Here is a 15400-nt window from a genome sequence, read left to right on the forward strand (position 1 = left end):
GTCTCGTCACCTCTAGACAGGTTGGGAAACCACCATCAGTCTAGGCATGGCTGATGGGAGACAGGCCGTGCAGCCTGAGCGGATTGAGGAAGTTTGTGGTCATCCTCTGTTTAGCAGAGTGGGAAGGAGGGACCCCAGGGAAAGTGTAGGCCCCTAGGGGCCTGGCCTGGGGGCATGTACCCTGACCGTGTTGTAGGGTCCCTGGGCTGATAATTCACAGGCTAAGGAGGGGGAGCTGGTCTCCATCCAGGTCGGTTGCTGATGGGAAGAGCCATGTCTCAGGCAGGGGGGCCCAGGGGGCCATGGCCCCATCACATCACTATGCCCTCCCACTTTGTACCGGCTGTAAGGGCGAGCAATGGGGGACAGAGAGGAGTGAGTGGGGGCGGGGCTCACAGGAAGGGGTGGGGCAGCACAAAGGCTATGGTTTGGGCATCAGTGCCCCCCCCACACACACTTTTAGGGAGCTTCCACCACTCCTGGCCTCTGGAGTTTGTTATAAATGTTATTAAATCCATTAAACAAAAATAAACCCCAGAAAACCTGTCACCCTGTTTCTCCTCCCCTCCCTGCCATTGCTCCGTTTGTCTGTTTGCTACAGGGCCGGTGGCCCCGAGGTCTTTAGGCAGCCGACCCCCATTCGTTTGAGGGGGAGTTGGAATCAAGGTGCTGCAGTCCAAGGGGGATTCAGTGACGTTATCTGCAAACGATTTCCAATGATGAATAAATGTGAGAAAACTGCAGTTTGCTCCTGGGCACTGAAAATACAAGCAAACTCCACCCAGTAAAGGACTGGCAGAGACCCTGGGGGGGTTTCACCTTCCTCTGCAGCGGGGGGTCTGGGGGTTTAAACTAGTGTAAATGGTGGAGTCTCTGTAACTTGAAGTCTTTAAGCCATGATTTGAGGAGTGCAGTAACTCAGCCGGAGGTTAGGGGTCTATTACAGGAGTGGCTGGGTGAGGTTCTGAGGCCTGTGATGTGCAGGAGGTCAGACGACAGGATCCTGATGGTCCCTTCTGACCTTAAAGTCTCTGAGCCCCTGGCTGGCTCTGCTCAGAACAGGGCCAATCCCCGAGCCCTGGAAGTCAGCTGTTCTGTACCAAACACCACAGGGGGGCTGGGACAGGAAGGTGCTAGAACCTTCTCTCTCTTGTGCCCGTGGGCAGGCTGGGGAGAGGGGGTGGGTCATTGCCATGGTCCCTCCTCTTGCACATGGTGCACCCTGTCCAAGGCTGGAGAGCTGATACTGTGGCATGCACCTTCCAGGAGCCCCTGGGGTCTCATGCTGAGCCTGCAGGAGCTCCTCCAGGGCTCCAGCCACAGCGCTCCCTGCAGGGAGCAGGCAGAGTCAAGGGTATGAAATGAGCATTCATTGTTGACTGGGAGCAGGCAGAGTACTTTCCATGTCCCGGCCTTGCAGTACACACAGACCCAGCTTCAGTACCTGCCTGAGGCCTGGCTGCTGGTCACTGCCTGGGTGTAGTTGTCCCTGGAGTTTCCATCCAGGTCTGCCCTGGCCTAGTCCCCTCCCCAGGAAGCTGATCTTACCCCCTCCATGTCCCAGGTGGAGTTAATAAGCCAGGCCCATCAGCCAATGTTCAGCTGCTGAGTACAGGGCTGAGTCGGCTGCAGGGCCCAGTCCCCCTGGGTGTCTGCCTGAGTTTGCAGAGAGCCTGAACCAACAGCTGTGAGAGGGATAATTTTTCCATTCATATCAATGGGTCATAACTCAGCGATGATCCTTTAATGTCAAGGGCGATCCTTCAGATGGCACCACTGCTAACTTCACTGCCCAAGTACATAAAGAAGGAGAAGGGGGTATCAGACTACGAAGAACTATACACCTGCTCGGAGTGGCTGCTACTACTAGTGCCATGAGTGGGTGAGCCTGGAAGATACGACTTGTATTTTCCTCAATCAAGGAGGAGACACCTGAGCCCCCCCCAAAGATGAGCCATGCCCCCAGCGCCCTGCAGAGCTCCCACGATCGATTCTGATCGTCTCTGGAGAGTGCTGTCTCATGCTGGTGGCTTGAGCTGAGCAGAGCTTATTTTGTGGGTGAACCGTTGAAGATCTCCCCCGCCCCGCATCCGACCACTGTTGGATGGCTCATCAGGCAAAGGATCTTGGATCATCATTGGTTAGATGAGAGGGAGCTGCCAGCCAGGCACTGGCTCTCTATAGAGCAGGGCCGGCTCTTTACCAATGGAGTTGCTGGCTGGTGTGTGGGCATTTGAGCACTGATCAATAGCAGCCAGCTTTTAGTTTAGTGTCGGAGTCCATGTAGCAGTGGGAAGAGTTGTAGGGTGGTTAGCAGCAGTACTAATACCAGCTCTGAAGTACCGTAAGGGCTGTCTAGGGGGGAAGCTATTTCAGAAGGAGGTAGGGTGTGACGTTAAAGCCCAATACCAGACCATTCCCTGTGTACACGAACCCTTATGAACACAGCTTGGCGAAGAATGGATTTTCCAGTTCTGTGGCAATTTCAAGACATTGACAAATAATTGGTTTGGGTCAGACTGAGTCAGAAACGTTTTCATTGTGTGCTGAACGAAATGGTGCATTTGCTTTTGACCGTGTTTGAAGGGCTTTGACATTTCTGAAAATAAAAGGAAAGGAAATTTGGAAACAAAAAATTGTTTTAAACAAAAACAAACAAAAAATCCAAAACTTTTGTTTGTTTCCTAAAGGAAGAGTTTGGTGAACCTGACCAGAAGGAGAGCCCTGGGGAGCTTGAAAGCTTCTCTCTCTCACCGCCAGAGGTTGGTCCAAGAAAAGATATTACCTCCCCCACCTTGTCTCACAAATTGGGGAAGCATTTCGGTGTCACCCACTCTACATTTTTTGCTCCCAAAAAGTTTCAGTTGAAAAACAGGTCTCGGCTCTAGTTACAAACATGAAGCCAGACACATGCCCAGCCCAGAGCCGGCTCCTGTGACCATCCTACAGAGTCAGCAGAGCGCCATGGCTTGCTAGCTCGCACGGTCAGAAACGCAGAAGACAGGGGAGGCCCAGCGGTCACTGCTTCAGGGAAGGGCCTGCGGTTTGTGGAGGGCAGCCGGATCCGGGTGCATGCACAGAGACAGGCTGAACGAAGGCACAAAGAGACAGTAGGAGGAGCAGGGGCACAAGGGGCCGGGAGGAGTGCAGGGGGGGTTGGAGGGAGATCAAGGAGGGCTGTGATGGGGAAGGGGAGCAGTGTGGACTGGACACGGTCCGAGTCAGGAAGGCATCAGATGGGTTGGGTAGAGGTAAGGTGGCCAGCTGGCTGCAGGGGAGCGGGCACTCACTCTGCGCAGGGGTTCTTGGGTTGTGTTCACCATGCCTGACCCTCTCTCTCTTTGGAAAGGGCAAGCCAGGCAGTCCAGGTTGTTCCCCAGCACATGGCCTGTTGGCCTGGGTACAGTCCCCCTCCTAGGGTGACCAGATGTCCCGATTTTATAGGGACAGTCCCGTTATTTGGGGCTTTTTCTTATATAGGCTCCTATTACCCCCCACCCCATCCCGATTTTTCACACTTGCTGTCTGGTCACCCTCCCCCCTCCCCCCGCACATACTGGCCCCTGCGAGAGGCCCAATGTGTTTATCTCTGGGCTTTCTGCCTTACCCCCTCCTCTGATAAGGAACTGCCAAGGGCTGTGGGCATCACTCCACTCCTGAGTGTCAGTGCCAGGGCCAGCCCCACCCTCCAGGTCAGCCCGGGGATGGGCGATTCCTGCCACATGGCCCGCTGGGGTTAACCGGGGAGCGCAGAGCAGAGCAGAGGGGGTAGGGGCTCCTGGAAGGAATGTCTGGGACCACCCACCCAGGGGCAGTGATTAGGAAGAACAACAAACAAAGTCATTTGTCTTCTTCTGAGCAAATCTCTTATCTGCCAGGAACACCCCCTATCTCCCTCCTCCACAGCGAGTCAATAGCTCCTGCCAGACTAGGTAAACCATCCCTCTGTGCAGGGGAGGGCAGCTGAGATCCAGCAGCCCTGCTCCCCGGCCAGCATGGCTACACCCTTCACTGTGGGGAAGAGCGTGCTTTGGCCCACCCACACTGAGCCGCACACAAACCTGCAGGCCAGGCTGCGCCGGCCTGTGGTGATGGAGTGACCTGGGCGTAACCAGGGGAATGTGTAATGAGCAGGGATGTGACCCTAGTAGAAACCCCTCCCCCATTGCCTGCCATGGGTCACAGGGGGGACAGCAGGCAAGGGTAGGACCCTGATCCCCCACCCCCAGCAGATCCCAGCCTCCCTGGCTTCCCAGGCTGTGGCTTCACTGCTGAAAGGGGTGTGTTTACACTGACTAAGCATCCTCACTCGCAAGAGTGTGGACGAGATGCAGGTGGGTCTTACTGCCACATGGCTAGTCCTGGTGCACGTTAGTGTCCCCTCCTGGAGTCACCTGGACTAGCTACAACCCGGTAAACATGCCAGGGCTGCTCTAGGACTTGGGGTGGAGGGAGCTGCCTTAGGGTTGTCAGGCATCTGGTTTTCGACTGGAACGTCTGTTCGAAAAGGGACCCTGGCGGTTCTAGTCAGCACTGCTGATCAGGCCACTAAAAGTCCGGTTGGCTGCACAGCGGGGTTAAGGCAGGCTCCCTGCCTGCCCTGGCTCTGTGCGGCTCCCGGAAGCAGCCAGCATGTCCCTGCGGCCCCTAGGCACAGGAGCGTCCAGGGGCTCCGCCTGCTGCCCCACCCTAAGCACCGGCTCCGCAGCTCCCATTGGTCGGGAACCGCAACCAATGGGAGCTGCCAGGGCAATGCCTGCAGGTGAAGGCAGCATGCAGAGCCCCGTGGTCCCTGAGCCTAGGAGCCAGACATGCCAGCTGCTTCCAGGAGTTGCCTGAGGTAAGCGCCGCTCGGAGCCCGCATCCTGAACCTCCTCCCACACCACAACTCCAGCTCTGAGCCCCCTCCCGCACCCAAACATCCTCCTGGAGCCCGCACTCCTCCCACACCCCAGCCCCTTGCCCCAGCCCTGAGCCCCCTCCTGCATGCCAAATTCCTCATCTCCATCCCCAGCAGGAGCCTTCACCACCTCCTGCACCCCAACTCCCTGCCCTAGCCCAGAGCCTCCTCCTGCACCCTGAACCCCTCATTTCTGGCCCCACCGTGGAGCCCGCATCCCCAGCTGGAGCCCTCACCCCCTCCTACACCCCAACCCCTTGCCCCAGCCCAGTGAAAGTGAGTGAGGGGTGGTGGAGAGCAAGCAATGGAGGCAGGGGGATGGAGAGAGCGGGGCCTTGAAGAAGGGGTGTGGCAGGAGTCTACAGTTTTGTGCGATTAGAAAGTTGGCAACCCTAAACTGCGTCAGGTTAGCCACTTTGATGTAAACATGACCTTTTTTGCATTGGACAGGGCCTCAACATCAGCTGTCCTTCCAGCTGGTCTGGGAAGAGAACCACCAGTCTGTAACAGGTATGTATAATCTAAGGGCACGTCTTCACTACCCGCCGGATCGGCGGGTAGCAATCGATCTATTGGGGATCGACTTATCGCGACTAGTGAAGACGCGATAAAATCGATCCCTGATCGCTCTGCCGTCGACTCCGGAAATCCACCGTGGCAAGAGGCGGAAGCGGAGTCGACGGCGGCACAGCAGCGGTCGACGCGCCGCCGTCCTCACAGCCAGGTAAGTCGACCTAAAATACGCAACTTCAGCTATGCTATTCACGTAGCTGAAGTTGCGTATCTTAGGTCGACCCCCCCCCCCCCCCGTAGTGTAGACCTAGCCTAAGCAAAACCCCAGGGGTAGCAGTGAATTAACTAACAAGGCAGCGCAGGGTGCTGTAGTATCAGCCTAAAACCATCTCCTGTTCCTGTGAAATCATTGTTCTCTGCCTTTGTCCTGTTCTGGGCAGGTGAAATTTCCTCTCAGTCACAACTTAACACATAGTCTAGACCAGGTGTGGGCAAACTACGGCCTGGGGGCTACCTCTGGCCCTTCAGACATTTTAGTTTGGCCCTTGAGCTCCTGCTGGGGAGCGGGGTCCAGGGCTTGCCCCGCTCCGGCGCTCCAGCCGGGGAGCAGTGTTGAGGGCTTGCCCCACTCCATGCGGCTCCCGCAAGCAGCAGCATGTCCCCCCTCCAGCCCCTATGTGTAGGGGCAGCTAGGGGGCTCCGCACACTGCCCCTGCCCCAAGTGCTGCTCCCATTGGCCAAGAACAGCAGCCAATGGGAGCTGCAGGGGCAGCGCCTGCAAATGGGGCAGTGCGCAGAGCTGTTTGGCCGCGCCTCCATATACTTCTGGGAGCTGCTTGAGATAAGTGCTGCCTGGAGGCTGCACCTCTGACCCCCCCCCCCCATGCCCCAACCCCCTGCCCCAGCCCCCTGCCCCAGCCCTGATCCCCCTCCTGCCCTCCAAACCCCTCGGTCCCAGCCCAGAGCACCCTCCCACATCCCCAACCCCTCATGCCCAGCCCCACTGCAGAGCCCACACCCCCAGCCAGAGCCCTCACCCCCTTCCACACCCCAATCCCACGAGCATTCATGGCCCGCCATACAATTTCCATACCCAGATGTGACCCTCGGGCCAAAAAGTTTGCCCACCCCTGGTCTAGACAAACCCTCAGAGGATGGATGAATGAATGAATGAGTGCACACAGGCAGGTTTCCATTGCCAGTTTTGCTGGGTTGGCGAACATCAGGCTCTGGCAGGTCTCCAGCCAAGCATTTTCCATCTTCAATATCCGCTTGTGGAACTGAATGCCCCATCGGGTGCATTTTATAATGCAGGACACATGAAATCTCCAGCCAGCATTAAGGGCACCTGCTGATTCCCTTACTCCCGGCGAGTAGAGCTCAGACTCCAGCGAGTGCCATGGATTTAATGGGAATGCTGCCAGAAGACGGGTATTAGTGAGTAATCATCAGCACATGCTGCAGCCCCAGATTTCTTTGTGGCCATAATTGAGATCTGGGTGTCAGGACCGCGCTGTCTTAGGCTAGGCTGGCGTTGGGCCCGAGTGGTTCTGGAGGGGGAGGCGTCTCAGTGCCTGCTCCCAGCAGCACGGGCAGAGTAGGAGCAGCGCTGTCCTGTGCATGGCGCTCAGGACAACAGGAAATCTGCCCGGAACACCAGCCCCTAAACTTCGGGTTCCAGGGGGAGAGGAAGCAGGAGAGCAGCAGATCATGCTGAGTCCCGGCCTCTTGTATTTAGTGCTAATTTCAATGCAGCCTCCTCTGCCCTCCCTGACCTTTAGGACATGCCCTGGCCTGGTGCCCTCCGCTCCCAGTCCAGCCCTTGAGCTGGGCAGTCAGTCTGTCATTAGCAACCAGCCCCCAGGTTTTATGGCGCACCGTGCGAGGGGAACTCCAGGGATACTCAGCAGCGGAGCTATCTTGGCAAAGAAGAGCTGTGCGTTCGGGGGTTGTTTATGGATGCTAAAAGCTTGTACTAACACCTCCTGCTCCGTACCGCCCGCCGGGGCTCGCAGTGAGAGCAAAGGGCCAGTATCTCTATTTGCAGACCTGGAGAGGCTGTGTTTCAGAAATATTCAGCGACTCCCTGCATTAACATTCCTCCTGCAGCGCTAGCACCAGAGAGAGTACACCCACTAACAAGGGAGGGGAACTGGAGGGGGGGCCCCGTCCTCCCCGCGTCTCTGCTAGACTCCCATAATGCTTCCCTGGCTGTGCTGGGAGTCACAGCCCAGGGAACCTCCTGACACACACTGATCTGTGTAGCACTTACCCCTGGTAGCTCGGCATCACAAGCCAAAGTCAGAGGGAGAGCGAGTTGTGGCAAGCTTACAGACACAAGCCTGGTCTAGAACCCCCTCAGCTATGGAGTCACGTCACCACTTTGGGGATTGGGCCAGGTCACTGGGGAGCTCCAGCACGGCACCACCAGCTGACGCATCCTGCACGTCAGGCCTTTTATGTGCACGTGAGGAGTGCAAAGCCAGGACTACCCCCTCTCTGCATCACAGCCTCTGCGGGAGGGGGTGGGCCTGGAGCACTACAAGACAGCCTCTAGCACCTGCGGCAGCCTTAAGGCTGCTCTAAGTTCTGCTAAGAGCCAAACTGGTCTCTAGCTGGCCCCAGGATCATGGAGCTGCAAAGGTGGCTTAGAGCCACATGGAGCTCACCCAGCTGGGGGCTGAGCCCAAAGCTACAGCGTTTCCTTATCCACATGGAGACCCCTTGAACAGGGATATAGGTTCAGCTGCTGCTCCCCACCCCCGGGCCGCTGCACCCAGCAAGCCCCTGGCTGCTCCCTGCCCCCAATGGGCCTGGTGACTCTCCCTCTGTGGTGCTGTGCCTGGGGCATCTCACAGCGCCTGGCAGGGCTGGCTGCTGCCCTTGGAGTCTGTGGGTGCTGGGCAGGCTGTATGGTGCCTGGAGGATCACAAGGCATCCTGCATGGGAGGCTGGTGTGCTCTGGAGGAAGGGGGAGACGGTGGAGGGATGCAAACAGAGGGGTGGCACAGCCAGCACTGCGGACAAGAACGACCATCTTTGCAGCAGCAGGGTAAGAGAAGACTACAGCAATCATTAGGCCACAAGCCGATACGAGCCTGGGCGGGATAGGAGGGGCCTATCTTAGAGATGTTTTGCAGAAAGAATTGGCAAGATGTGGCTATATCCTGGATGTGAGCAGATAGAGAGAGGTCCAAGGTGAAGATGAGGCCCAGGTCACAGGCCTGAGTGCCAGGCAGGCTGGTAGTGTTGTTCACAATGATCGAGAAAGAGGATGCAGGGAAGAGAGAGAGGGAAGAGCTGAAGTTCTATTTCGGTTGCGGTGAACGTGAGCTTATGGCTAGACAGATCTGGCTGACAGAGGTCTGGAACAGAGAGGCCGATCTGCGAGTCATCAGCAGAGAGACGGGGGCTGGATGAGGTAACCCAGAGCTGAGCTGTAGTGAGAGAAGGCGTCCAAGAAGAGAGCCCTGCGGAACCCTCCCAGCAAGCTGAAAAGGGGCTGAGAAGAAACCTCCACAGGACACACTGAAGGAGCCATCAGAAAGGTCCGGGCGGAACCAGGAGAGGGAGGGAAGTCAGGGAAGCCAAGATTTCAGGACGAACCGGGGTAATGGCGTCCCAGGCGCACTGGCTCTGAGCGTTGGCTATAAAGAAGGCAGATTCTTTGGCGAGAGGAGTGTGAAGGCTGGGAAGGCAGGTGGAGAGGGTCTAGGCTGGAATTGGAGGAGCGGAACCTTAGACAACGATTGCAGATAGTGCACTCAATGGGCTTAGAGCTGAAAGGGGGATGGGGCAGTGGCTGGAGAGACAAGTGGAGTCAAGGGGGGCGGGGTTAAGATGGGAGAAACTAGAGTATGTTTGTATGGTGAGGGGAAAGAGCCAGAGGGGAGTGAGTGGTTAGGAGAGGAGTAAGGGAGAGGGTGCGAGGGAGATCTGGAGGTGGGATGGGGTCATGGGGACCAGCAGAAGGGTTAGTGGGGTCAGACAGACACTTCTGCACTGGGGAGAGGGGAAAGGAGGAGATTGTGGAAGGGGATGGGGGAAGGGAGGGTGAGCTAAGGGGATGGGAAGGTCCTGGGGTACTTTGTCAGTTCTCTTGAAAGAAATCAGCGAGGTCCTGTGTGGTGAGAGTGCGGAGGCCGAAGAAGGGGAGGGCTTGAGGAACAGCAAGAAGGCAGCTGGGATTGTGGCGTGGGCTGCAGTAGCGGAGCTGGTTCACAGGGAAGATGCCAGAACTGGAGGAGGAAGCCAGCCTGGTGACGGGGTTACACCAGAGCTGCTCTGCAGCGCCAGGGCAGGCGCAGAGCAAGGGGAGGTTGGGGGAGTGAGTCAGGGCTGGACCTTACAATGGGAGAGGGGTGAAAGAGTCCAGGGTGGAAGAGAGAGATGCATGGAGAGAATGGAAGGGAGGGAGGGGAGGGCTGAGAGCAGACGTGAAGTCACCAGCTCCAATGGACTGGAGGTCACGGAAAGGCCGAGTGCCAGGGCACAATGGAGGGGGCTGCTGGGCCATGGTGAAGGAGACCAGGAGATGGTCAGAGAGGGGGAACTCAGAAACAGAGAGATCAGAGAGAGCAGGGCTTGGTGCAGACCTAGTCCAGACCAGCTCTGGTGGTGACGTGACCCAGGGCTGCAGGTCAAGTGAAGAGGTGACAGTGAGGAAAGAAATGGTTACTTACTGTGTATTCCACTTAGGGGTGTGTGTGTGTGTGTGTGTGTGTGTGTGTGTGTGTGTGTGTGTGTGTGTGTGTGTGTGTGTGTGTGTGTGTGTGTGTGTGTGTGTGTGTGTGTGTGTGTGTGTGTGTGTGCGCTTACCAGAGAATTTGTCTAGCAGTACCTGTAGGGGGCAGTGCTCGCACCTCAAGATGGTAGCTCCTACCCGGCTACATGAGGCCGTGCGGTCCCCCTCCCGCCTCCATTTCCATCGCACCGAACACCCAGAGATGAAACGCTGATGCAGAGGGGATGGAGGGTGGGTCGCGGAACGCACATGTGCATCACGTCTCGAAGAACCACAGTTACAGTAAGTAACCATTTCTTCTTCGAGTAGATGCAGCCGTGTAGTCCACATAGATGACTCACAAGCAGTACCCCCCCCAGGAGGCAGGGCTTGGAGTCTACCCAAGCAAGGATCGCAGGACCGCTTTCCTGAAGGTTGCGTCCACCCTGGAAGATGCAGTAATGGCGTAATGGTTCGTAAACGTATCTGTGGACGACCGCACAGCAGCAAGTGTCCAATACTGAGACATCACCGAGGAACGCTTCTGATGTCACTTGCGCTCTTGTCGAATGAGTTCAAACCCGCTGAGGGGGCGTAGCGGAAGCTATTTCACATGCAGTCTTGATACAGGATGTTCTCCATCTAGAGCTCATCTGTGAAGGACCCGTGTGACTCTTCACACGCTCTGCATATGACACGAGCAGGCTAGGTGAAGCATGAACCAGGTTAGTCCTGCCCTGACAGAAGGCTAGACATGGCATGTATGGAGATGCTGCTCCTCTGGAGATGAATGAAACAGAGGTCACTTTTGACAAAAGTTCTGGATGTGGTTGTAAAGTCACCTTGTCTTTGGAGAATTGTGTATAAGGAGATTCTGCCATCAGCGCCTGCGACTCTCTGTCTCCTTGCAGATGTTATTGCTACCAGGGAAGCGGAAAGAGACAAGATGCTAGGGATGCGAATGGAGGTCCCATCAGCGCCGCTAGGACCGGGTTATGGTCCCACAGAGGATGTAGACGAAGAAGCCCTTTTAAGAATCTTTGTACCATGGGATTGGAGACGACTGATCTTCCCTGAATGGGTGGATGAAATGCCAGTATCGCTGCCTGGTGCATTTTCTGTGAACTAAGCGCACCTCCTGACGGCTGAAGGTGAAGCAAGTCCTCCAGGATGTCCTGGATGGAAGCCAGCAGCAGCTGAATTTCATGGGCCAATGGCCACGTGGCAAACCATTCCTGTTTTTCTGAATAGGCCATGCTGGTAGAGGGCTTTCTACTGTCGAGCAGAACCTGCTGAATAGCCACCGCACACCGCTCTTCCTCCTCAGCCAGCCATGCAGCAGCCACACCGGGGTGCAAGGTGCAGCTGTGATTCTGGGTGAGTAGGTTGGAATGGAGAGGCTGAACTAGCAGTGCAAGAAGGTCGGGGAACCAGCACTGCTTCGGCCACGCCAGGGCAATGAGAATGAGGTTGGGAGCGACCTGTCCTGCCGGGCTCTGTTGTTCACCATGGTTACTACCGAGGAATTTGGGGCTGAATGGGAAAAACCCCTCAAATCCATGCGTGGGAATGAGGTAGAACTTCTGCATGTGCTTAGCTGCAGGCGGTACCAAAGCTGGTGTGCTCCTTAGCAGGCTCAAGGAGTGCATCGTTAGTAGGGAGGGCAACTCACCCAGGGGCAGATGGTTGAAGGACATCCACTAACTTGTGGGTATTCTCCTGCAGGAACTCCACTTGGATACCAGGGAAGCAGCCACATGCCACCACAGGTCCTGGTACTCCTTGAAATCCTCCAGTATTGATGGGGAGGAAGAACCTGGCACCATGGAATTGTCTGGGGACGAGGATGAGGCAGTTAACTGTGCCAGGGCCGGGGTGACAGGCCCAGGTGAGACGTCGCTGGAGGCTGCTCGGGAGAAAGGTTCACTGGTACTTGGACCTGTGATGGATCAACGACCACAACCATCACCTGGCCCTGGCCGGCTCTCTCAGTTTCGAGTGGGAGCTCCGTGACAGCAGAGTGGCCCACAGATTCCATGGAGGCCACTGGTATGGAAAGGGCATTGGTGGCCAGGGGCCCCCATCTTGACTGCGAGATGAGTGCCAGTGCTGGTACCCACATTACTCCATGAACGGCCCTCGCTCAGGCAACGGACCGTGGGAGAAGTAAGACCCTGACCTGGACACTGTTAGTCTCAGGCTTCGGAGGACAGCGATGGGGCCAGCCCTGAGGGTGCGAGCAGCTAGTCTGACAGCCCCAGAGTGACGAGGAGCTGGTGCCGCCATGGAGACAGTCCCACCTGCACTGAGTCCAGCCCGGTCATTTCTGGGGCCAGGAGCAGTAGCAACCCCAACGTCAGTGTCAGCACTGACATGACAACCTGTGCCAAAGTGCAGAGTGGTGCCTGCTGCCAGGCAACATTGGCAGCACCAGCCACGTGGGGACTGAAGAGGTTCCCGGTGCCAAGAAGGGCCCCTGTGCCAAGTCCAGTACTGGCTCCTTTTCCACTGAGTGTGGAAGGGAAACCCTGGGGTGTGGTACTGACAGACCCATAGGTTCAGCAGCCCGCCCAGCCAATGGGGCTATAAACAACACAGCCCTGGCAAAGTCCTGGGCCAAGGGAGAGGGCGGGACAGAAAGGCACAGGAGGTCCCTTGCTGCCTGGTACGCCGCTGGTGTGGAAACAGCTGGTGCCAGTGTCACCCTTGTGGGTACCGAGTCAACGGTACTGGGTCTCTGACCCCACTGCGTAGTGCTGGGGAGAAGATGGCGGGACCTGCTCCATCCCGTGCGCTGGCATTCGCACCATGCCAGTCTGCGCTCCTTACCATTTCCACGAGTGAAAACCCCCAGAGAGCTGTAAACATCTGTTTCACTGTGTTGCATTACGTTTAACTGGCTTATGATTACGGAGGTGTGAAGTACTCCCAGTCTGTTCTTGGGGGCTGCCACTAGAGATTGCAAAGGTTGGGCTCCAACACATAAAAGAAAGGAGAGTGTTCTCACATATTCCTTTCAAGAGCAAAAGCACCATGCGGCTGTTGTCCTCGTGTGCACTGAGGGAGTGCGTCCTTGTAGAGCTGAGACGGTCATTAAACGGGAATAGTGCAATCTCAGAACGGCATTCGAAACGGAACCCCCGCTCCAAATATGATGCAAGGCAATGGAAGTGGTCATAGACTGAGGGTGGGTGAGCAATTAGTGCTGCCCCCTAGTGGCACATACACGAGCCATTACAATTTTAAGTGACAAAACACCAGCTGCGACTTCTGCGCCTGAAAACATCAAACAACAAAAGTGCCATAGCCAGGGAGTCGGAGAGCCGGGCGCCAGGCCCGATCCAGCCCCACCGATGTACCTAGGGGCCGCAGGCCAGCACACATTCTGCCAAGTTGGAGTTTTATTAAAAGTCAGTTTCTAGCCCTCGTGGTTGTGATGAACTCTTCCATGGCCCAAGTGAAGCCAATGCAGTGCTGTCGGCCCGCCTGCACTGACAGCTCAAAGTGGGGCCCCGCCCCCTTAATGTCACTGGGGTGTTGCTAGTAAAAAGAGATTGTGAAAATTTACACGTCCGCCTTAATTATCGCATTGCAGATCCTGTTATCCTTTCCCGACAGCCATCAAAGGCAGCAGCGTGAAGGCAGCTGGACAGGAAATGCCAAGGTAGGGAAAGCTAGGGAAGGGAGAGAAGCAATAGGAGCCCGCATGGGAGCAGCCAGTGTCGCAGCATTTAGGGAGAATAAATCTATCCTCACATTTATTATGGCAGCTAGGGACCAACAGACCCGGGCCGTGGTGCTAGGCCCTGTACATGCAGTAGCAGACGGCCATGGCCCTGCAGAGCTTACAGTCTAACTAGAGCAGACAGAGGCAGGGCAGGGGTAGGGCCAGGCCACAGCTGCAGCGTGAATACTGGGCTGGGACCAGCAGGGCCTCCTTCCTGGTGTAGGGGGTGCGGTTTAGGTTGGAGGGGATTAGCTAGCAGGAAAGGAACAAGGAGGAGGGTAAGGTGGCACGGGGGAGTGATATGAAGGTGAAGGGGGGGCACTAGAACAGAGGGCAGCAGGGGGTTGGTGAGGCTGCCAGTCAGCACTAGGCAGGGAAAGCCCCAAGCGCCCTGCGTTAGCTGTCTCTGCAGCGGCTCCTTGTGCTTTGCTGAGTCTCTGGCAGGCTCCTCCTGCAGTTTCTTGCCACATGCCAGGGGAAAGGGGGATGTCGCACGGATCCTACTGCTGGCACATTTCAGGGGGTGGGGGGTGCCGGTCCTGGCCCCCTTGGTATGGGCTTGTCCTGGCCAGCGTTCCACAGGGCAGATTGGGCTGAGCCTAGCACCACTGATGACCCCAACCAGATCACCAGTCCCCTAGCTACGCTGTGCGCAAGGCACCAAGGGCAGCGCCGAGCCAGGGAGGCTGAAATTTGCCCCCTTGTAGGATTCCTCTCTAATCACCAGGGAGGCAAGCGGGAAGGATGGGACATTGTTTCCCATCGGTTCCAGTTGTACAGTCCAGGTTTGTTTCTCTAGTGGTTAAATGGGCAGCGTGGACAGGGCACTGTCCTTCCTGACCACCGGGGGTGATGCTGTGCCTGGCACAAAGCAAGGACCCTGCAGATTGGTCACAGCCCTTGGCATCACCCAACTGGTTTCCTTGAGGGGTATCACCAGGGTGGGGGGCTCACTCTACCCAGCGCTCTCCCACTGCCAGCCAGGCCCCAGCAGCTCTGCATGTCCAACTCCCCGGTGCACGTGGCAGTAACAACCTCAGTGCCCCATTGACGAGTCCTGGAGGTTGATGGGACCCGAGGGGCAGCATGATGCTCACCAGCCAGATGCTGGCCCATGTGCGCCCTTCTGGACCCTCTCCACTGGACTCCTCCCAATTCCTTTCCAGAGACGGGACCATCACTGGCTGCCTTAGCTGGGGCAGGAGGGCCCAGGACAAACAGGCTCCCAGCAGACACACTTTCACCTCAGCCCCATCAGTCTGGGAACAGAACTCCAAAGCTGCCTCTCTGCCCTAACCCTCCACCTGAGTGCCCCCCTCCCACCTCGCCCAACTGCCTGGACAAGTCCCTGTACACACTGGCGAATGCTGCCCAGCCTGCGTGGCCTTGGCCTTTCGCCCCAACCAATGCCGTATGGCAAGAGAAAGGAGCCAATGCCGGGATAAAAGTATAAACAGCCTTTATTTCAGCACAAAAATATCTCCCACGGGTCATCTCCCCATAGAAAATCTCAAGGCTTCCAAAATAGACACTTGGG

The sequence above is a fragment of the Emys orbicularis genome, chromosome 10 (genome assembly GCF_028017835.1).
Source record: "Emys orbicularis isolate rEmyOrb1 chromosome 10, rEmyOrb1.hap1, whole genome shotgun sequence".
Taxonomy (NCBI): domain Eukaryota; kingdom Metazoa; phylum Chordata; order Testudines; family Emydidae; genus Emys; species Emys orbicularis.